The sequence below is a fragment of the Sesamum indicum genome, linkage group LG2, assembly GCF_026168435.1.
Source record: "Sesamum indicum cultivar Baizhima isolate 11 linkage group LG2, ASM2616843v1, whole genome shotgun sequence".
NCBI lineage: Eukaryota > Viridiplantae > Streptophyta > Magnoliopsida > Lamiales > Pedaliaceae > Sesamum > Sesamum indicum.
The window spans coordinates 7,858,192-7,881,527 of NC_142658.1; positions in this window are offsets into that span (position 1 = coordinate 7,858,192).

Sequence of the window (23,336 nt, forward strand, 5' to 3'; positions counted from 1 at the left end):
TTGTTTCCCTTTTATAGTAACTTGTAGTTATTATTACGCTTAGAAAATTTAACACACAAACTCTTGGATCTAGACCTACGTTTAGGTCAAGTTTCGTCGAATTCTGAGAATACTCAATATTTAGCTGTTTTGCACAGTTTCATTAAAACAAGTTTGTTTCCCTTTTATACTAACTTGTAGTTATTATTACGCTTAGCAAATTTACAACACAAATGCTTAGGGCTAGACCAACGTTTGGGTCAAGTGTCGTCGAATTCTGAGAACGTTCAAAATTTAGCTATTTTGCACGGTATTATTAAAGCAAGTTTGTTTCGCTTTTATACTAACTTCTAGTTATTATTACGCTTAGCAAATTTACAACACAAATGGATGGGTCTAGTCCTGCGATTGGGTCAAGTTTCGTTGAATTCTGAGAACGTCCAAAAGTTAGCTGTTTTGCACGGTTATATTAAAACAAGTTTGTTTCCCTTTTATAGTAACTTGTAGTTATTATTACGCTTAGAAAATTTAACACACAAACCCTTGGGTCTAGACCAACATTTGGGTCAAGTTTCGTCCAATGCTGAGAATGCTAAAAAATTAGCTGTTTTGCACGGTTTTATTAAAACTAGTTTGTTTCTCTTTTGTACTAACTTGTAGTTATTATTACGCTTAGCAAATTTAAAACACAAAGCTTGGGTCTAGACCAACGTTTGGGTCAAGTTTCGTCGAATTCTGAGAACGTTCAAAATTTAGCTGTTTTCACGGTTATATTAAAACAAGTTTGTTTCCCTTTTATACTAACTTGTAGTTATTATTACACTTAGAAAATATAACACACAAACTCTTGGGTCTAGACCTACGTTTGGGTCAAGTTTCGTCGAATTCTGAGAATGCTCAATATTTAGCTGTTTTGCACAGTTTTATTAAAACAAGTTTGTTTCCCTTTTATACTAACTTGTACTTATTATTACGCTTAGAAAATTTACAGCACAAATGCTTGGGTCTAGACCAACGTTTGGGTCAAGTTTCGTCGAATTCTGAGAACGTTCAAAATTTAGCTGTTTTTACGGTTATATTAAAACAAGTTTGTTTCCCTTTTATAGTAACTTGTAGTTATTATTACGCTTAGAAAATTTAACACACAAACTCTTGGGTCTAGACCTACGTTTGGGTCAAGTTTCGTCGAATTCTGAGAATGCTCAATATTTAGCTGTTTTGCACAGTTTCATTAAAACAAGTTTGTTTCCCTTTTATACTAACTTGTAGTTATTATTACGCTTAGCAAATTTACAACACAAATGCTTGGGTCTAGACCAACGTTTGGGTCAAGTTTCGTCGAATTCTGAGAACGTTCAAAATTTAGCTATTTTCCACGGTTTTATTAAAGCAAGTTTGTTTCGCTTTTATACTAACTTCTAGTAATTATTACGCTTAGCAAATTTACAACACAAATGGATGGGTCTAGTCCTGCGATTGGGTCAAGTTTCGTTGAATTCTGAGAACGTCCAAAAGTTAGCTGTTTGCACGGTTTTATTAAAACAAGTTTGTTTCCCTTTTATAGTAACTTGTAGTTATTATTACGCTTAGAAAATTTAACACACAAACTAGACCAACGTTTGGGTCAAGTTTCGTCCAATGCTGAGAATGCTAAAAAATTAGCTGTTTTGCACGGTTTTATTAAAACTAGTTTGTTTCCCTTTTATACTAACTTGTAGTTATTATTACGCTTAGCAAATTTACAACACAAATGCTTGGGTCTAGACCAACGTTTGGGTCAAGTTTCGTCGAATTCTGAGAACGTTCAAAATTTAGCTGTTTTCACGGTTATATTAAAACAAGTTTGTTTCCCTTTTATAGTAACTTGTAGTTATTATTACGCTTAGAAAATTTAACACACAAACTCTTGGGTCTAGACCTACGTTTGGGTCAAGTTTCGTCGAATTCTGAGAATGCTCAATATTTAGCTGTTTTGCACAGTTTCATTAAAACAAGTTTGTTTCCCTTTTATACTAACTTGTAGTTATTATTACGCTTAGCAAATTTACAACACAAATGCTTGGGTCTAGACCAACGTTTGGGTCAAGTTTCGTCGAATTCTGAGAACGTTCAAAATTTAGCTATTTTCCACGGTTTTATTAAAGCAAGTTTGTTTCGCTTTTATACTAACTTCTAGTTATTATTACGCTTAGCATATACAACACAAATGGATGGGTGTAGTCCTGCGATTGGGTCAAGTTTCATTGAATTCTGAGAACGTCCAAAAGTTAGCTGTTTTGCACGGTTTTATTAAAACAAGTTTGTGTCCCTTTTATAGTAACTTGTAGTTATTATTACGCTTACAAAATTAAACACACAAACTCTTGGGTCTAGACCTACGTTTGGGTCAAGTTTCGTCGAATTCTGAGAATGTTCAATATTTAGCTGTTTTGCACGGTTTTATTAAAACAAGTTTGTTTTCCTTTTATACTAACTTGTAGTTATTATTACGCTTCAAATTTAACATACAAACTCTTGGGTCTAGACCTACGTTTGGGTCAAGTTTCGTCCAATGCTGAGAATGCTAAAAAATTAGCTGTTTTGCACAGGTTTTATTAAAACAAGTTTGTTAACCTTTTATACTAACTTGTAGTTATTATTACGCTTAGCAAATTTACAACACAAATGCTTGGGTCTAGACCAACCTTTGGTTCAAGTTTCGTCGAATTTTGAGAACGTTCAAAATTTAGCTGTTTTCACGGTTATATTAAAACAAGTTTGTTTCCCTTTCATAGTAACTTGTAGTTATTATTACGCTTAGAAAATTTAACACACAAACTCTTGGGTCTAGACCTACGTTTGGGTCAAGTTTCGTCGAATTCTGAGAATGCTCAATATTTAGCTGTTTTGCACAGTTTTATTAAAACAAGTTTGTTTTCCTTTTATACTAACTTGTAGTTATTATTACGCTTAGCAAATTTACAAAACAAATGCTTGGGTCTAGACCAACGTTTGGGTCAAGTTTCGTCGAATTCTGAGAACGTTCAAAATTTAGCTATTTTGCACGGTTTTATTAAAGCAAGTTTGTTTCGCTTTTATACTAACTTCTAGTTATTATTACGCTTAGCATATTTACAACACAAATGGATGGGTCTAGTCCTGCGATTGGGTCAAATTTCGTTGAATTCTGAGTACGTCCAAAAGTTAGCTGTTTTGCACGGTTTTATTAAAACAAGTTTGTGTCCCTTTTATAGTAACTTGTAGTTGTTATTACGCTTAGAAAATTAAACACACAAACTCTTGGGTCTAGACCTACGTTTGGGTCAAGTTCGTCCAATGCTGAGAATGCTCAAAAATTAACTGTTTTGCACGGTTTTATTAAAACAAGTTTGTTTCCCTTTTATACTAACTTGTAGTTATTATTACGCCTCAAATTTAACATACAAACTCTTGGGTCTAGACCTACGTTTGGGTCAAGTTTCGTCCAATGCTGAGAATGCGAAAAAATTAGCTATTTTGCACAGGTTTTATTAAAACAAGTTTGTTAATCTTTTATACTAACTTATAATTATTATTACGCTTAGCAAATTTACAACACAAATGCTTGGGTCTAGACCAACCTTTGGTTCAAGTTTCGTCGAATTTTGAGAACGTTCAAAATTTAGCTGTTTTCACGGTTATATTAAAACAAGTTTGTTTCCCTTTTATAGTAACTTGTAGTTATTATTACGCTTAGAAAATTTAACACACAAACTCTTGGGTCTAGACCTACGTTTGGGTCAAGTTTCGTCGAATTCTGAGAATGCTCAATATTTAGCTGTTTTGCACAGTTTTATTAAAACAAGTTTGTTTCCCTTTTATACTACTTGTAGTTATTATTACGCTTAGAAAATTTACAACACAAATGTTTGGGTCTAGACCAACGTTTTGGTCAAGTGTCGTCGAATTCTGAGAACGTTCAAAATTTAGCTATTTTGCACGGTTTTATTAAAGCAAGTTTGTTTCGCTTTTATACTAACTTCTAGTTATTATTACGCTTAGCAAATTTACAACACAAATGGATGGGAATAGTCCTGCGATTGGGTCAAGTTTCGTTGAATTCTGAGAACGTCCAAAAGTTAGCTGTTTTGCACGGTTTTATTAAAACAACTTTGTTTCCCTTTTATAGTAACTTGTAGTTATTATTACGCTTAGAAAATTTAACACACAAACTCTTGGGTCTAGACCTACGTTTGGGTCAAGTTTCGTCGAATTCTGAGAATGCTCAATATTTAGCTGTTTTGCACAGTTTTATTAAAACAAGTTTGTTTCCCTTTTATACTAACTTGTAGTTATTATTACGCTTAGAAAATTTACAGCACAAATGCTTGGGTCTAGACCAACGTTTGGGTCAAGTTTCGTCGAATTCTGAGAACGTTCAAAATTTAGCTGTTTTCACGGTTATATTAAAACAAGTTTGTTTCCCTTTTATAGTAACTTGTAGTTATTATTACGCTTAGAAAATTTAACACACAAACTCTTGGGTCTAGACCTACGTTTGGGTCAAGTTTCGTCGAATTCTGAGAATGCTCAATATTTAGCTGTTTTGCACAGTTTTATTAAAACAAGTTTGTTTCCCTTTTATACTTACTTGTAGTTATTATTACGCTTAGAAAATTTACAGCACAAATGCTTGGTTCTAGACCAACGTTTGGGTCAAGTTTCGTCGAATTCTGAGAACGTTCAAAATTTAGCTATTTTGCACGGTTTTATTAAAGCAAGTTTGTTTCGCTTTTATACTAACTTCTAGTTATTATTACGCTTAGCAAATTTACAACACAAATGGATGGGTCTAGTCCTGCGATTGGGTCAAGTTTCGTTGAATTCTGAGAACGTCCCAAAGTTAGCTGTTTTGCACGGTTTTATTAAAACAAGTTTGTTTCCCTTTTATAGTAACTTGTAGTTATTATTACGCTTAGAAAATTTAACACACAAACTAGACCAACGTTTGGGTCAAGTTTCGTCCAATGCTGAGAATGCTAAAAAATTAGCTGTTTTGCACGGTTTTATTAAAACTAGTTTGTTTCCCTTTTATACTAACTTGTAGTTATTATTACGCTTAGCAAATTTACAACACAAATGCTTGGGTCTAGACCAACGTTTGGGTCAAGTTTCGTCGAATTCTGAGAACGTTCAAAATTTAGCTATTTTGCACGGTTTTATTAAAGCAAGTTTGTTTCGCTTTTATACTAACTTCTAGTTATTATTACGCTTAGCATATTTACAACACAAATGGATGGGTCTAGACCTACGTTTGGGTCAAGTTTCGTCGAATTCTGAGAATGCTCAATATTTAGCTGTTTTGCACAGTTTCATTAAAACAAGTTTGTTTCCCTTTTATACTAACTTGTAGTTATTATTACGCTTAGCAAATTTACAACACAAATGCTTGGGTCTAGACCAACGTTTGGGTCAAGTTTCGTCGAATTCTGAGAACGTTCAAAATTTAGCTATTTTTCACGGTTTTATTAAAGCAAGTTTGTTTCGCTTTTATACTAACTTCTAGTAATTATTACGCTTAGCAAATTTACAACACAAATGGATGGGTCTAGTCCTGCGATTGGGTCAAGTTTCGTTGAATTCTGAGAACGTCCAAAAGTTAGCTGTTTGCACGGTTTTATTAAAACAAGTTTGTTTCCCTTTTATAGTAACTTGTAGTTATTATTACGCTTAGAAAATTTAACACACAAACTAGACCAACGTTTGGGTCAAGTTTCGTCCAATGCTGAGAATGCTAAAAAATTAGCTGTTTTGCACGGTTTTATTAAAACTAGTTTGTTTCCCTTTTATACTAACTTGTAGTTATTATTACGCTTAGCAAATTTACAACACAAATGCTTGGGTCTAGACCAACGTTTGGGTCAAGTTTCGTCGAATTCTGAGAACGTTCAAAATTTAGCTGTTTTCACGGTTATATTAAAACAAGTTTGTTTCCCTTTTATAGTAACTTGTAGTTATTATTACGCTTAGAAAATTTAACACACAAACTCTTGGGTCTAGACCTACGTTTGGGTCAAGTTTCGTCGAATTCTGAGAATGCTCAATATTTAGCTGTTTTGCACAGTTTCATTAAAACAAGTTTGTTTCCCTTTTATACTAACTTGTAGTTATTATTACGCTTAGCAAATTTACAACACAAATGCTTGGGTCTAGACCAACGTTTGGGTCAAGTTTCGTCGAATTCTGAGAACGTTCAAAATTTAGCTATTTTCCACGGTTTTATTAAAGCAAGTTTGTTTCGCTTTTATACTAACTTCTAGTTATTATTACGCTTAGCATATACAACACAAATGGATGGGTGTAGTCCTGCGATTGGGTCAAGTTTCATTGAATTCTGAGAACGTCCAAAAGTTAGCTGTTTTGCACGGTTTTATTAAAACAAGTTTGTGTCCCTTTTATAGTAACTTGTAGTTATTATTACGCTTACAAAATTAAACACACAAACTCTTGGGTCTAGACCTACGTTTGGGTCAAGTTTCGTCGAATTCTGAGAATGTTCAATATTTAGCTGTTTTGCACGGTTTTATTAAAACAAGTTTGTTTTCCTTTTATACTAACTTGTAGTTATTATTACGCTTCAAATTTAACATACAAACTCTTGGGTCTAGACCTACGTTTGGGTCAAGTTTCGTCCAATGCTGAGAATGCTAAAAAATTAGCTGTTTTGCACAGGTTTTATTAAAACAAGTTTGTTAACCTTTTATACTAACTTGTAGTTATTATTACGCTTAGCAAATTTACAACACAAATGCTTGGGTCTAGACCAACCTTTGGTTCAAGTTTCGTCGAATTTTGAGAACGTTCAAAATTTAGCTGTTTTCACGGTTATATTAAAACAAGTTTGTTTCCCTTTTATAGTAACTTGTAGTTATTATTACGCTTAGAAAATTTAACACACAAACTCTTGGGTCTAGACCTACGTTTGGGTCAAGTTTCGTCGAATTCTGAGAATGCTCAATATTTAGCTGTTTTGCACAGTTTTATTAAAACAAGTTTGTTTTCCTTTTATACTAACTTGTAGTTATTATTACGCTTAGCAAATTTACAAAACAAATGCTTGGGTCTAGACCAACGTTTGGGTCAAGTTTCGTCGAATTCTGAGAACGTTCAAAATTTAGCTATTTTGCACGGTTTTATTAAAGCAAGTTTGTTTCGCTTTTATACTAACTTCTAGTTATTATTACGCTTAGCATATTTACAACACAAATGGATGGGTCTAGTCCTGCGATTGGGTCAAATTTCGTTGAATTCTGAGTACGTCCAAAAGTTAGCTGTTTTGCACGGTTTTATTAAAACAAGTTTGTGTCCCTTTTATAGTAACTTGTAGTTGTTATTACGCTTAGAAAATTAAACACACAAACTCTTGGGTCTAGACCTACGTTTGGGTCAAGTTCGTCCAATGCTGAGAATGCTCAAAAATTAACTGTTTTGCACGGTTTTATTAAAACAAGTTTGTTTCCCTTTTATACTAACTTGTAGTTATTATTACGCCTCAAATTTAACATACAAACTCTTGGGTCTAGACCTACGTTTGGGTCAAGTTTCGTCCAATGCTGAGAATGCGAAAAAATTAGCTATTTTGCACAGGTTTTATTAAAACAAGTTTGTTAATCTTTTATACTAACTTATAATTATTATTACGCTTAGCAAATTTACAACACAAATGCTTGGGTCTAGACCAACCTTTGGTTCAAGTTTCGTCGAATTTTGAGAACGTTCAAAATTTAGCTGTTTTCACGGTTATATTAAAACAAGTTTGTTTCCCTTTTATAGTAACTTGTAGTTATTATTACGCTTAGAAAATTTAACACACAAACTCTTGGGTCTAGACCTACGTTTGGGTCAAGTTTCGTCGAATTCTGAGAATGCTCAATATTTAGCTGTTTTGCACAGTTTTATTAAAACAAGTTTGTTTCCCTTTTATACTACTTGTAGTTATTATTACGCTTAGAAAATTTACAACACAAATGTTTGGGTCTAGACCAACGTTTTGGTCAAGTGTCGTCGAGTTCTGAGAACGTTCAAAATTTAGCTATTTTGCACGGTTTTATTAAAGCAAGTTTGTTTCGCTTTTATACTAACTTCTAGTTATTATTACGCTTAGCAAATTTACAACACAAATGGATGGGAATAGTCCTGCGATTGGGTCAAGTTTCGTTGAATTCTGAGAACGTCCAAAAGTTAGCTGTTTTGCACGGTTTTATTAAAACAACTTTGTTTCCCTTTTATAGTAACTTGTAGTTATTATTACGCTTAGAAAATTTAACACACAAACTCTTGGGTCTAGACCTACGTTTGGGTCAAGTTTCGTCGAATTCTGAGAATGCTCAATATTTAGCTGTTTTGCACAGTTTTATTAAAACAAGTTTGTTTCCCTTTTATACTAACTTGTAGTTATTATTACGCTTAGAAAATTTACAGCACAAATGCTTGGGTCTAGACCAACGTTTGGGTCAAGTTTCGTCGAATTCTGAGAACGTTCAAAATTTAGCTGTTTTCACGGTTATATTAAAACAAGTTTGTTTCCCTTTTATAGTAACTTGTAGTTATTATTACGCTTAGAAAATTTAACACACAAACTCTTGGGTCTAGACCTACGTTTGGGTCAAGTTTCGTCGAATTCTGAGAATGCTCAATATTTAGCTGTTTTGCACAGTTTTATTAAAACAAGTTTGTTTCCCTTTTATACTTACTTGTAGTTATTATTACGCTTAGAAAATTTACAGCACAAATGCTTGGTTCTAGACCAACGTTTGGGTCAAGTTTCGTCGAATTCTGAGAACGTTCAAAATTTAGCTATTTTGCACGGTTTTATTAAAGCAAGTTTGTTTCGCTTTTATACTAACTTCTAGTTATTATTACGCTTAGCAAATTTACAACACAAATGGATGGGTCTAGTCCTGCGATTGGGTCAAGTTTCGTTGAATTCTGAGAACGTCCCAAAGTTAGCTGTTTTGCACGGTTTTATTAAAACAAGTTTGTTTCCCTTTTATAGTAACTTGTAGTTATTATTACGCTTAGAAAATTTAACACACAAACTAGACCAACGTTTGGGTCAAGTTTCGTCCAATGCTGAGAATGCTAAAAAATTAGCTGTTTTGCACGGTTTTATTAAAACTAGTTTGTTTCCCTTTTATACTAACTTGTAGTTATTATTACGCTTAGCAAATTTACAACACAAATGCTTGGGTCTAGACCAACGTTTGGGTCAAGTTTCGTCGAATTCTGAGAACGTTCAAAATTTAGCTATTTTGCACGGTTTTATTAAAGCAAGTTTGTTTCGCTTTTATACTAACTTCTAGTTATTATTACGCTTAGCATATTTACAACACAAATGGATGGGTCTAGACCTACGTTTGGGTCAAGTTTCGTCGAATTCTGAGAATGCTCAATATTTAGCTGTTTTGCACAGTTTCATTAAAACAAGTTTGTTTCCCTTTTATACTAACTTGTAGTTATTATTACGCTTAGCAAATTTACAACACAAATGCTTGGGTCTAGACCAACGTTTGGGTCAAGTTTCGTCGAATTCTGAGAACGTTCAAAATTTAGCTATTTTCCACGGTTTTATTAAAGCAAGTTTGTTTCGCTTTTATACTAACTTCTAGTTATTATTACGCTTAGCATATTTACAACACAAATGGATGGGTGTAGTCCTGCGATTGGGTCAAGTTTCGTTGAATTCTGAGAACGTCCAAAAGTTAGCTGTTTTGCACGGTTTTATTAAAACAAGTTTGTGTCCCTTTTATAGTAACTTGTAGTTATTATTACGCTTACAAAATTAAACACACAAACTCTTGGGTCTAGACCTACGTTTGGGTCAAGTTTCGTCGAATTCTGAGAATGCTCAATATTTAGCTGTTTTGCACGGTTTTATTAAAACAAGTTTGTTTTCCTTTTATACTAACTTGTAGTTATTATTACGCTTCAAATTTAACATACAAACTCTTGGGTCTAGACCTACGTTTGGGTCAAGTTTCGTCCAATGCTGAGAATGCTAAAAAATTAGCTGTTTTGCACAGGTTTTATTAAAACAAGTTTGTTAACCTTTTATACTAACTTGTAGTTATTATTACGCTTAGCAAATTTACAACACAAATGCTTGGGTCTAGACCAACCTTTGGTTCAAGTTTCGTCGAATTTTGAGAACGTTCAAAATTTAGCTGTTTTCACGGTTATATTAAAACAAGTTGGTTTCCCTTTCATAGTAACTTGTAGTTATTATTACGCTTAGAAAATTTAACACACAAACTCTTGGGTCTAGACCTACGTTTGGGTCAAGTTTCGTCGAATTCTGAGAATGCTCAATATTTAGCTGTTTTGCACAGTTTTATTAAAACAAGTTTGTTTTCCTTTTATACTAACTTGTAGTTATTATTACGCTTAGCAAATTTACAACACAAATGCTTGGGTCTAGACCAACGTTTGGGTCAAGTTTCGTCGAATTCTGAGAACGTTCAAAATTTAGCTATTTTGCACGGTTTTATTAAAGCAAGTTTGTTTCCCTTTTATACTAACTTCTAGTTATTATTACGCTTAGCATATTTACAACACAAATGGATGGGTCTAGTCCTGCGATTGGGTCAAGTTTCGTTGAATTCTGAGTACGTCCAAAAGTTAGCTGTTTTGCACGGTTTTATTAAAACAAGTTTGTGTCCCTTTTATAGTAACTTGTAGTTGTTATTACGCTTAGAAAATTAAACACACAAACTCTTGGGTCTAGACCTACGTTTGGGTCAAGTTCGTCCAATGCTGAGAATGCTCAAAAATTAACTGTTTTGCACGGTTTTATTAAAACAAGTTTGTTTCCCTTTTATACTAACTTGTAGTTATTATTACGCCTCAAATTTAACATACAAACTCTTGGGTCTAGACCTACGTTAGGGTCAAGTTTCGTCCAATGCTGAGAATGCTCAAAAATTAGCTATTTTGCACAGGTTTTATTAAAACAAGTTTGTTAATCTTTTATACTAACTTATAATTATTATTACGCTTAGCAAATTTACAACACAAATGCTTGGGTCTAGACCAACCTTTGGTTCAAGTTTCGTCGAATTTTGAGAACGTTCAAAATTTAGCTGTTTTCACGGTTATATTAAAACAAGTTTGTTTCCCTTTTATAGTAACTTGTAGTTATTATTACGCTTAGAAAATTTAACACACAAACTCTTGGGTCTAGACCCACGTTTGGGTCAAGTTTCGTCGAATTCTGAGAATGCTCAATATTTAGCTGTTTTGCACAGTTTTATTAAAACAAGTTTGTTTCCCTTTTATACTAACTTGTAGTTATTTTTACGCTTAGAAAATTTACAGCACAAATGCTTGGGTCTAGACCAACGTTTGGGTCAAGTTTCGTCGAATTCTGAGAACGTTCAAAATTTAGCTATTTTGCACGGTTTTATTAAAGCAAGTTTGTTTCGCTTTTATACTAACTTCTAGTTATTATTACGCTTAGCAAATTTACAACACAAATGTATGGGTCTAGTCCTGCGATTGGGTCAAGTTTCGTTGAATTCTGAGAACGTCCAAAAGTTAGCTGTTTTGCACGGTTTTATTAAAACAAGTTTGTTTCCCTTTTATAGTAACTTGTAGTTATTATTACGCTTAGAAAATTTAACACACAAACTAGACCAACGTTTGGGTCAAGTTTCGTCCAATGCTGAGAATGCTAAAAAATTAGCTGTTTTGCACGGTTTTATTAAAACTAGTTTGTTTCCCTTTTATACTAACTTGTAGTTATTATTACGCTTAGCAAATTTACAACACAAATGCTTGGGTCTAGACCAACCTTTGGTTCAAGTTTCGTCGAATTTTGAGAACGTTCAAAATTTAGCTGTTTTCACGGTTATATTAAAACAAGTTTGTTTCCCTTTCATAGTAACTTGTAGTTATTATTACGCTTAGAAAATTTAACACACAAACTCTTGGGTCTAGACCTACGTTTGGGTCAAGTTTCGTCGAATTCTGAGAATGCTCAATATTTAGCTGTTTTGCACAATTTTATTAAAACAAGTTTGTTTCCCTTTTATACTAACTTGTAGTAATTATTACGCTTAGAAAATTTACAGCACAAATGCTTGGGTCTAGACCAACGTTTGGGTCAAGTTTCGTCGAATTCTGAGAACGTTCAAAATTTAGCTATTTTGCACGGTTTTATTAAAGCAAGTTTGTTTCGCTTTTATACTAACTTCTAGTTATTATTACGCTTAGCAAATTTACAACACAAATGGATGGGTCTAGTCCTGCGATTGGGTCAAGTTTCGTTGAATTCTGAGAACGTCCAAAAGTTAGCTGTTTTGCACGGTTTTATTAAAACAAGTTTGTTTCCCTTTTATAGTAACTTGTAGTTATTATTACGCTTAGAAAATTTAACACACAAACTAGACCAACGTTTGGGTCAAGTTTCGTCCAATGCTGAGAATGCTAAAAAATTAGCTGTTTTGCACGGTTTTATTAAAACTAGTTTGTTTCCCTTTTATACTAACTTGTAGTTATTATTACGCTTAGCAAATTTACAACACAAATGCTTGGGTCTAGACCAACGTTTGGGTCAAGTTTCGTCGAATTCTGAGAACGTTCAAAATTTAGCTGTTTTCACGGTTATATTAAAACAAGTTTGTTTCCCTTTTATAGTAACTTGTAGTTATTATTACGCTTAGAAAATTTAACACACAAACTCTTGGATCTAGACCCACGTTTGGGTCAAGTTTCGTCGAATTCTGAGAATGCTCAATATTTAGCTGTTTTGCACAGTTTTATTAAAACAAGTTTGTTTCCCTTTTATACTAACTTGTAGTAATTATTACGCTTAGAAAATTTACAGCACAAATGCTTGGGTCTAGACCAACGTTTAGGTCAAGTTTCGTCGAATTCTGAGAACGTTCAAAATTTAGCTATTTTCCACGGTTTTATTAAAGCAAGTTTGTTTCGCTTTTATACTAACTTCTAGTTATTATTACGCTTAGCATATTTACAACACAAATGGATGGGTGTAGTCCTGCGATTGGGTCAAGTTTCGTTGAATTCTGAGAACGTCCAAAAGTTAGCTGTTTTGCACGGTTTTATTAAAACAAGTTTGTGTCCCTTTTATAGTAACTTGTAGTTATTATTACGCTTACAAAATTAAACACACAAACTCTTGGGTCTAGACCTACGTTTGGGTCAAGTTTCGTCGAATTCTGAGAATGCTCAATATTTAGCTGTTTTGCACGGTTTTATTAAAACAAGTTTGTTTTCCTTTTATACTAACTTGTAGTTATTATTACGCTTCAAATTTAACATACAAACTCTTGGGTCTAGACCTACGTTTGGGACAAGTTTCGTCCAATGCTGAGAATGCTCAAAAATTAGCTGTTTTGCACAGGTTTTATAAAAACAAGTTTGTTAACCTTTTATACTAACTTGTAGTTATTATTACGCTTAGCAAATTTACAACACAAATGCTTGGGTCTAGACCAACCTTTGGTTCAAGTTTCGTCGAATTTTGAGAACGTTCAAAATTTAGCTGTTTTCACGGTTATATTAAAACAAGTTTGTTTCCCTTTCATAGTAACTTGTAGTTATTATTACGCTTAGAAAATTTAACACACAAACTCTTGGGTCTAGACCTACGTTTGGGTCAAGTTTCGTCGAATTCTGAGAATGCTCAATATTTAGCTGTTTTGCACAGTTTTATTAAAACAAGTTTGTTTTCCTTTTATACTAACTTATAGTTATTATTACGCTTAGCAAATTTACAACACAAATGCTTGGGTCTAGACCAAGGTTTGGGTCAAGTTTCGTCGAATTCTGAGAACGTTCAAAATTTAGCTATTTTGCACGGTTTTATTAAAGCAAGTTTGTTTCGCTTTTATACTAACTTCTAGTTATTATTACGCTTAGCATATTTACAACACAAATGGATGGGTCCAGTCCTGCGATTGGGTCAAGTTTCGTTGAATTCTGAGTACGTCCAAAAGTTAGCTGTTTTGCACGGTTTTATTAAAACAAGTTTGTGTCCCTTTTATAGTAACTTGTAGTTATTATTACGCTTAGAAAATTAAACACACAAACTCTTGGGTCTAGACCTACGTTTGGGTCAAGTTCGTCCAATGCTGAGAATGCTCAAAAATTAACTGTTTTGCACGGTTTTATTAAAACAAGTTTGTTTCCCTTTTATACTAACTTGTAGTTATTATTACGCCTCAAATTTAACATACAAACTCTTGGGTCTAGACCTACGTTTGGGTCAAGTTTCGTCCAATGCTGAGAATGCTCAAAAATTAGCTATTTTGCACAGGTTTTATTAAAACAAGTTTGTTAATCTTTTATACTAACTTATAATTATTATTACGCTTAGCAAATTTACAACACAAATGCTTGGGTCTAGACCAACCTTTGGTTCAAGTTTCGTCGAATTTTGAGAACGTTCAAAATTTAGCTGTTTTCACGGTTATATTAAAACAAGTTTGTTTCCCTTTTATAGTAACTTGTAGTTATTATTACGCTTAGAAAATTTAACACACAAACTCTTGGGTCTAGACCTACGTTTGGGTCAAGTTTCGTCGAATTCTGAGAATGCTCAATATTTAGCTGTTTTGCACAGTTTTATTAAAACAAGTTTGTTTCCCTTTTATACTAACTTGTAGTTATTATTACGCTTAGAAAATTTACAGCACAAATGCTTGGGTCTAGACCAACGTTTGGGTCAAGTTTCGTCGAATTCTGAGAACGTTCAAAATTTAGCTATTTTGCACGGTTTTATTAAAGCAAGTTTGTTTCGCTTTTATACTAACTTCTAGTTATTATTACGCTTAGCAAATTTACAACACAAATGGATGGGTCTAGTCCTGCGATTGGGTCAAGTTTCGTTGAATTCTGAGAACGTCCAAAAGTTAGCTGTTTTGCACGGTTTTATTAAAACAAGTTTGTTTCCCTTTTATAGTAACTTGTAGTTATTATTACGATTAGAAAATTTAACACACAAACTAGACCAACGTTTGGGTCAAGTTTCGTCCAATGCTGAGAATGCTAAAAAATTAGCTGTTTTGCACGGTTTTATTAAAACTAGTTTGTTTCCCTTTTATACTAACTTGTAGTTATTATTACGCTTAGCAAATTTACAACACAAATGCTTGGGTCTAGACCAACGTTTGGGTCAAGTTTCGTCGAATTCTGAGAACGTTCAAAATTTAGCTGTTTTCACGGTTATATTAAAACAAGTTTGTTTCCCTTTTATAGTAACTTGTAGTTATTATTACGCTTAGAAAATTTAACACACAAACTCTTGGGTCTAGACCTACGTTTGGGTCAAGTTTCGTCGAATTCTGAGAATGCTCAATATTTAGCTGTTTTGCACAGTTTCATTAAAACAAGTTTGTTTCCCTTTTATACTAACTTGTAGTTATTATTACGCTTAGCAAATTTACAACACAAATGCTTGGGTCTAGACCAACGTTTGGGTCAAGTTTCGTCGAATTCTGATTTCGTCGAATTCTGAGAACGTTCAAAATTTAGCTATTTTCCACGGTTTTATTAAAGCAAGTTTGTTTCGCTTTTATACTAACTTCTAGTTATTATTACGCTTAGCATATTTACAACACAAATGGATGGGTGTAGTCTTGCGATTGGGTCAAGTTTCGTTGAATTCTGAGAACGTCCAAAAGTTAGCTGTTTTGCACGGTTTTATTAAAACAAGTTTGTGTCCCTTTTATAGTAACTTGTAGTTATTATTACGCTTACAAAATTAAACACACAAACTCTTGGGTCTAGACCTACGTTTGGGTCAAGTTTCGTCGAATTCTGAGAATGCTCAATATTTAGCTGTTTTGCACGGTTTTATTAAAACAAGTTTGTTTTCCTTTTATACTAACTTGTAGTTATTATTACGCTTCAAATTTAACATACAAACTCTTGGGTCTAGACCTACGTTTGGGTCAAGTTTCGTCCAATGCTGAGAATGCTCAAAAATTAGCTGTTTTGCACAGGTTTTATTAAAACAAGTTTGTTAACCTTTTATACTAACTTGTAGTTATTATTACGCTTAGCAAATTTACAACACAAATGCTTGGGTCTAGACCAACCTTTGGTTCAAGTTTCGTCGAATTTTGAGAACGTTCAAAATTTAGCTGTTTTCACGGTTATATTAAAACAAGTTTGTTTCCCTTTCATAGTAACTTGTAGTTATTATTACGCTTAGAAAATTTAACACACAAACTCTTGGGTCTAGACCTACGTTTGGGTCAAGTTTCGTCGAATTCTGAGAATGCTCAATATTTAGCTGTTTTGCACAGTTTTATTAAAACAAGTTTGTTTTCCTTTTATACTAACTTATAGTTATTATTACGCTTAGCAAATTTACAACACAAATGCTTGGGTCTAGACCAACGTTTGGGTCAAGTTTCGTCGAATTCTGAGAACGTTCAAAATTTAGCTATTTTGCACGGTTTTATTGAAGCAAGTTTGTTTCGCTTTTATACTAACTTCTAGTTATTATTACGCTTAGCATATTTACAACACAAATGGATGGGTCTAGTCCTGCGATTGGGTCAAGTTTCGTTGAATTCTGAGTACGTCCAAAAGTTAGCTGTTTTGCACGGTTTTATTAAAACAAGTTTGTGTCCCTTTTATAGTAACTTGTAGTTATTATTACGCTTAGAAAATTAAACACACAAACTCTTGGGTCTAGACCTACGTTTGGGTCAAGTTCGTCCAATGCTGAGAATGCTCAAAAATTAACTGTTTTGCACGGTTTTATTAAAACAAGTTTGTTTCCCTTTTATATTAACTTGTAGTTATTATTACGCCTCAAATTTAACATACAAACTCTTGGGTCTAGACCTACGTTTGGGTCAAGTTTCGTCCAATGCTGAGAATGCTCAAAAATTAGCTATTTTGCACAGGTTTTATTAAAACAAGTTTGTTAATCTTTTATACAAACTTATAATTATTATTACGCTTAGCAAATTTGCAACACAAATGCTTGGGTCTAGACCAACCTTTGGTTCATGTTTCGTCGAATTTTGAGAACGTTCAAAATTTAGCTGTTTTCACGGTTATATTAAAACAAGTTTGTTTCCCTTTTATAGTAACTTGTAGTTATTATTATGCTTAGAAAATTTAACACACAAACTCTTGGGTCTAGACCTACGTTTGGGTCAAGTTTCGTCGAATTCTGAGAATGCTCAATATTTAGCTGTTTTGCACAGTTTTATTAAAACAAGTTTGTTTCCCTTTTATACTAACTTGTAGTTATTATTACGCTTAGAAAATTTACAGCACAAATGCTTGGGTCTAGACCAACGTTTGGGTCAAGTTTCGTCGAATTCTGAGAACGTTCAAAATTTAGCTATTTTGCACGGTTTTATTAAAGCAAGTTTGTTTCGCTTTTATACTAACTTCTAGTTATTATTACGCTTAGCAAATTTACAACACAAACGGATGGGTCTAGTCCTGGGATTGGGTCAAGTTTCGTTGAATTCTGAGTACGTCCAAAAGTTAGCTGTTTTGCACGGTTTTATTAAAACAAGTTTGTGTCCCTTTTATAGTAACTTGTAGTTATTATTACGCTTAGAAAATTAAACACACAAACTCTTGGGTCTAGACCTACGTTTGGGTCAAGTTCGTCCAATGCTGAGAATGCTCAAAAATTAACTGTTTTGCACGGTTTTATTAAAACAAGTTTGTTTCCCTTTTATACTAACTTGTAGTTATTATTACGCCTCAAATTTAACATACAAACTCTTGGGTCTAGACCGACGTTTGGGTCAAGTTTCGTCCAATGCTGAGAATGCTCAAAAATTAGCTATTTTGCACAGGTTTTATTAAAACAAGTTTGTTAATCTTTTATACTAACTTATAATTATTATTACGCTTAGCAAATTTACAACACAAATGCTTGGGTCTAGACCAACCTTTGGTTCAAGTTTCGTCGAATTTTGAGAACGTTCAAAATTTAGCTATTTTCACGGTTATATTAAAACAAGTTTGTTTCCCTTTTATAGTAACTTGTAGTTATTATTACGCTTAGAAAATTTAACACACAAACTCTTGGGTCTAGACCTACGTTTGGGTCAAGTTTCGTCGAATTCTGAGAATGCTCAATATTTAGCTGTTTTGCACAGTTTTATTAAAACAAGTTTTTTTCCCTTTTATACTAACTTGTAGTTATTATTACGCTTAGAAAATTTACAACACAAATGTTTGGTTCTAGACCAACGTTTGGGTCAAGTGTCGTCGAATTCTGAGAACGTTCAAAATTTAGCTATTTTGCACGGTTTTATTAAAGCAAGTTTGTTTCGCTTTTATACTAACTTCTAGTTATTATTACGCTTAGCAAATTTACAACACAAATGGATGGGAATAGTCCTGCGATTGGGTCAAGTTTCGTTGAATTCTGAGAACGTCCAAAAGTTAGCTGTTTTGCACGGTTTTATTAAAACAAGTTTGTTTCCCTTTTATAGTAACTTGTAGTTATTATTACGCTTAGAAAATTTAACACACAAACCCTTGGGTCTAGACCAACGTTTGGGTCAAGTTTCGTCCAATGCTGAGAATGCTCAAAAATTAGCTGTTTTGCACGGTTTTATTAAAACTAGTTTGTTTCCCTTTTATACTAACTTGTAGTTATTATTACGCTTAGCAAATTTACAACACAAATTCTTGGGTCTAGACCAACGTTTGGGTCAAGTTTCGTCGAATTCTAAGAACGTTCAAAATTTAGCTGTTTTCACGGTTATATTAAAACAAGTTTGTTTCCCTTTTATAGTAACTTGTAGTTATTATTACGCTTAGAAAATTTAACACACAAACTCTTGGATCTAGACCTACGTTTCGGTCAAGTTTCGTCGAATTCTGAGAATACTCAATATTTAGCTGTTTTGCACAGTTTCATTAAAACAAGTTTGTTTCCCTTTTATACTAACTTGTAGTTATTATTACGCTTAGCAAATTTACAACACAAATGCTTGGGGCTAGACCAACGTTTGGGTCAAGTGTCGTCGAATTCTGAGAACGTTCAAAATTTAGCTATTTTGCACGGTATTATTAAAGCAAGTTTGTTTCGCTTTTATACTAACTTCTAGTTATTATTACGCTTAGCAAATTTACAACACAAATGGATGGGTCTAGTCCTGCGATTGGGTCAAGTTTCGTTGAATTCTGAGAACGTCCAAAAGTTAGCTGTTTTGCACGGTTATATTAAAACAAGTTTGTGTCCCTTTTATAGTAACTTGTAGTTATTATTACGCTTACAAAATTAAACACACAAACTCTTGGGTCTAGACCTACGTTTGGGTCAAGTTTCGTCGAATTCTGAGAATGCTCAATATTTAGCTGTTTTGCACGGTTTTATTAAAACAAGTTTGTTTTCCTTTTATACTAACTTGTAGTTATTATTACGCTTCAAATTTAACATACAAACTCTTGGGTCTAGACCTACGTTTGGGTCAAGTTTCGTCCAATGCTGAGAATGCTCAAAAATTAGCTGTTTTGCACAGGTTTTATTAAAACAAGTTTGTTAACCTTTTATACTAACTTGTAGTTATTATTACGCTTAGCAAATTTACAACACAAATGCTTGGGTCTAGACCAACCTTTGGTTCAAGTTTCGTCGAATTTTGAGAACGTTCAAAATTTAGCTGTTTTCACGGTTATATTAAAACAAGTTTGTTTCCCTTTCATAGTAACTTGTAGTTATTATTACGCTTAGAAAATTTAACACACAAACTCTTGGGTCTAGACCTACGTTTGGGTCAAGTTTCGTCGAATTCTGAGAATGCTCAATATTTAGCTGTTTTGCACAGTTTTATTAAAACAAGTTTGTTTTCCTTTTATACTAACTTATAGTTATTATTACGCTTAGCAAATTTACAACACAAATGCTTGGGTCTAGACCAACGTTTGGGTCAAGTTTCGTCGAATTCTGAGAACGTTCAAAATTTAGCTATTTTGCACGGTTTTATTGAAGCAAGTTTGTTTCGCTTTTATACTAACTTCTAGTTATTATTACGCTTAGCATATTTACAACACAAATGGATGGGTCTAGTCCTGCGATTGGGTCAAGTTTCGTTGAATTCTGAGTACGTCCAAAAGTTAGCTGTTTTGCACGGTTTTATTAAAACAAGTTTGTGTCCCTTTTATAGTAACTTGTAGTTATTATTACGCTTAGAAAATTAAACACACAAACTCTTGGGTCTAGACCTACGTTTGGGTCAAGTTCGTCCAATGCTGAGAATGCTCAAAAATTAACTGTTTTGCACGGTTTTATTAAAACAAGTTTGTTTCCCTTTTATACTAACTTGTAGTTATTATTACGCCTCAAATTTAACATACAAACTCTTGGGTCTAGACCTACGTTTGGGTCAAGTTTCGTCCAATGCTGAGAATGCTCAAAAATTAGCTATTTTGCACAGGTTTTATTAAAACAAGTTTGTTAATCTTTTATACTAACTTATAATTATTATTACGCTTAGCAAATTTACAACACAAATGCTTGGGTCTAGACCAACCTTTGGTTCATGTTTCGTCGAATTTTGAGAACGTTCAAAATTTAGCTGTTTTCACGGTTATATTAAAACAAGTTTGTTTCCCTTTTATAGTAACTTGTAGTTATTATTACGCTTAGAAAATTTAACACACAAACTCTTGGGTCTAGACCTACGTTTGGGTCAAGTTTCGTCGAATTCTGAGAATGCTCAATATTTAGCTGTTTTGCACAGTTTTATTAAAACAAGTTTGTTTCCCTTTTATACTAACTTGTAGTTATTATTACGCTTAGAAAATTTACAGCACAAATGCTTGGGTCTAGACCAACGTTTGGGTCAAGTTTCGTCGAATTCTGAGAACGTTCAAAATTTAGCTATTTTGCACGGTTTTATTAAAGCAAGTTTGTTTCGCTTTTATACTAACTTCTAGTTATTATTACGCTTAGCAAATTTACAACACAAACGGATGGGTCTAGTCCTGCGATTGGGTCAAGTTTCGTTGAATTCTGAGTACGTCCAAAAGTTAGCTGTTTTGCACGGTTTTATTAAAACAAGTTTGTGTCCCTTTTATAGTAACTTGTAGTTATTATTACGCTTAGAAAATTAAACACACAAACTCTTGGGTCTAGACCTACGTTTGGGTCAAGTTCGTCCAATGCTGAGAATGCTAAAAAATTAACTGTTTTGCACGGTTTTATTAAAACAAGTTTGTTTCCCTTTTATACTAACTTGTAGTTATTATTACGCCTCAAATTTAACATACAAACTCTTGGGTCTAGACCGACGTTTGGGTCAAGTTTCGTCCAATGCTGAGAATGCTCAAAAATTAGCTATTTTGCACAGGTTTTATTAAAACAAGTTTGTTAATCTTTTATACTAACTTATAATTATTATTACGCTTAGCAAATTTACAACACAAATGCTTGGGTCTAGACCAACGTTTGGGTCAAGTTTCGTCGAATTCTGAGAACGTTCAAAATTTAGCTATTTTCACGGTTATATTAAAACAAGTTTGTTTCCCTTTTATAGTAACTTGTAGTTATTATTACGCTTAGAAAATTTAACACACAAACTCTTGGGTCTAGACCTACGTTTGGGTCAAGTTTCGTCGAATTCTGAGAATGCTCAATATTTAGCTGTTTTGCACAGTTTTATTAAAACAAGTTTGTTTCCCTTTTATACTAACTTGTAGTTATTATTACGCTTAGAAAATTTACAACACAAATGTTTGGTTCTAGACCAACGTTTGGGTCAAGTGTCGTCGAATTCTGAGAACGTTCAAAATTTAGCTATTTTGCACGGTTTTATTAAAGCAAGTTTGTTTCGCTTTTATACTAACTTCTAGTTATTATTACGCTTAGCAAATTTACAACACAAATGGATGGGAATAGTCCTGCGATTGGGTCAAGTTTCGTTGAATTCTGAGAACGTCCAAAAGTTAGCTGTTTTGCACGGTTTTATTAAAACAAGTTTGTTTCCCTTTTATAGTAACTTGTAGTTATTATTACGCTTAGAAAATTTAACACACAAACCCTTGGGTCTAGACCAACGTTTGGGTCAAGTTTCGTCCAATGCTGAGAATGCTCAAAAATTAGCTGTTTTGCACGGTTTTATTAAAACTAGTTTGTTTCCCTTTTATACTAACTTGTAGTTATTATTACGCTTAGCAAATTTACAACACAAATTCTTGGGTCTAGACCAACGTTTGGGTCAAGTTTCGTCGAATTCTAAGAACGTTCAAAATTTAGCTGTTTTCACGGTTATATTAAAACAAGTTTGTTTCCCTTTTATAGTAACTTGTAGTTATTATTACGCTTAGAAAATTTAACACACAAACTCTTGGATCTAGACCTACGTTTAGGTCAAGTTTCGTCGAATTCTGAGAATACTCAATATTTAGCTGTTTTGCACAGTTTCACTAAAACAAGTTTGTTTCCCTTTTATACTAACTTGTAGTTATTATTACGCTTAGCAAATTTACAATACAAATGCTTGGGGCTAGACCAACGTTTGGGTCAAGTGTCGTCGAATTCTGAGAACGTTCAAAATTTAGCTATTTTGCACGGTATTATTAAAGCAAGTTTGTTTCGCTTTTATACTAACTTCTAGTTATTATTACGCTTAGCAAATTTACAACACAAATGGATGGGTCTAGTCCTGCGATTGGGTCAAGTTTCGTTGAATTCTGAGAACGTCCAAAAGTTAGCTGTTTTGCACGGTTATATTAAAACAAGTTTGTTTCCCTTTTATAGTAACTTGTAGTTATTATTACGCTTAGAAAATTTAACACACAAACCCTTGGGTCTAGACCAACATTTGGGTCAAGTTTCGTCCAATGCTGAGAATGCTAAAAAATTAGCTGTTTTGCACGGTTTTATTAAAACTAGTTTGTTTCTCTTTTGTACTAACTTGTAGTTATTATTACGCTTAGCAAATTTAAAACACAAAGCTTGGGTCTAGACCAACGTTTGGGTCAAGTTTCGTCGAATTCTGAGAATGTTCAAAATTTAGCTGTTTTCACGGTTATATTAAAACAAGTTTGTTTCCCTTTTATACTAACTTGTAGTTATTATTACACTTAGAAAATATAACACACAAACTCTTGGGTCTAGACCTACGTTTGGGTCAAGTTTCGTCGAATTCTGAGAATGCTCAATATTTAGCTGTTTTGCACAGTTTTATTAAAACAAGTTTGTTTCCCTTTTATACTAACTTGTAGTTATTATTACGCTTAGAAAATTTACAGCACAAATGCTTGGGTCTAGACCAACGTTTGGGTCAAGTTTCGTCGAATTCTAAGAACGTTCAAAATTTAGCTGTTTTCACGGTTATATTAAAACAAGTTTGTTTCCCTTTTATAGTAACTTGTAGTTATTA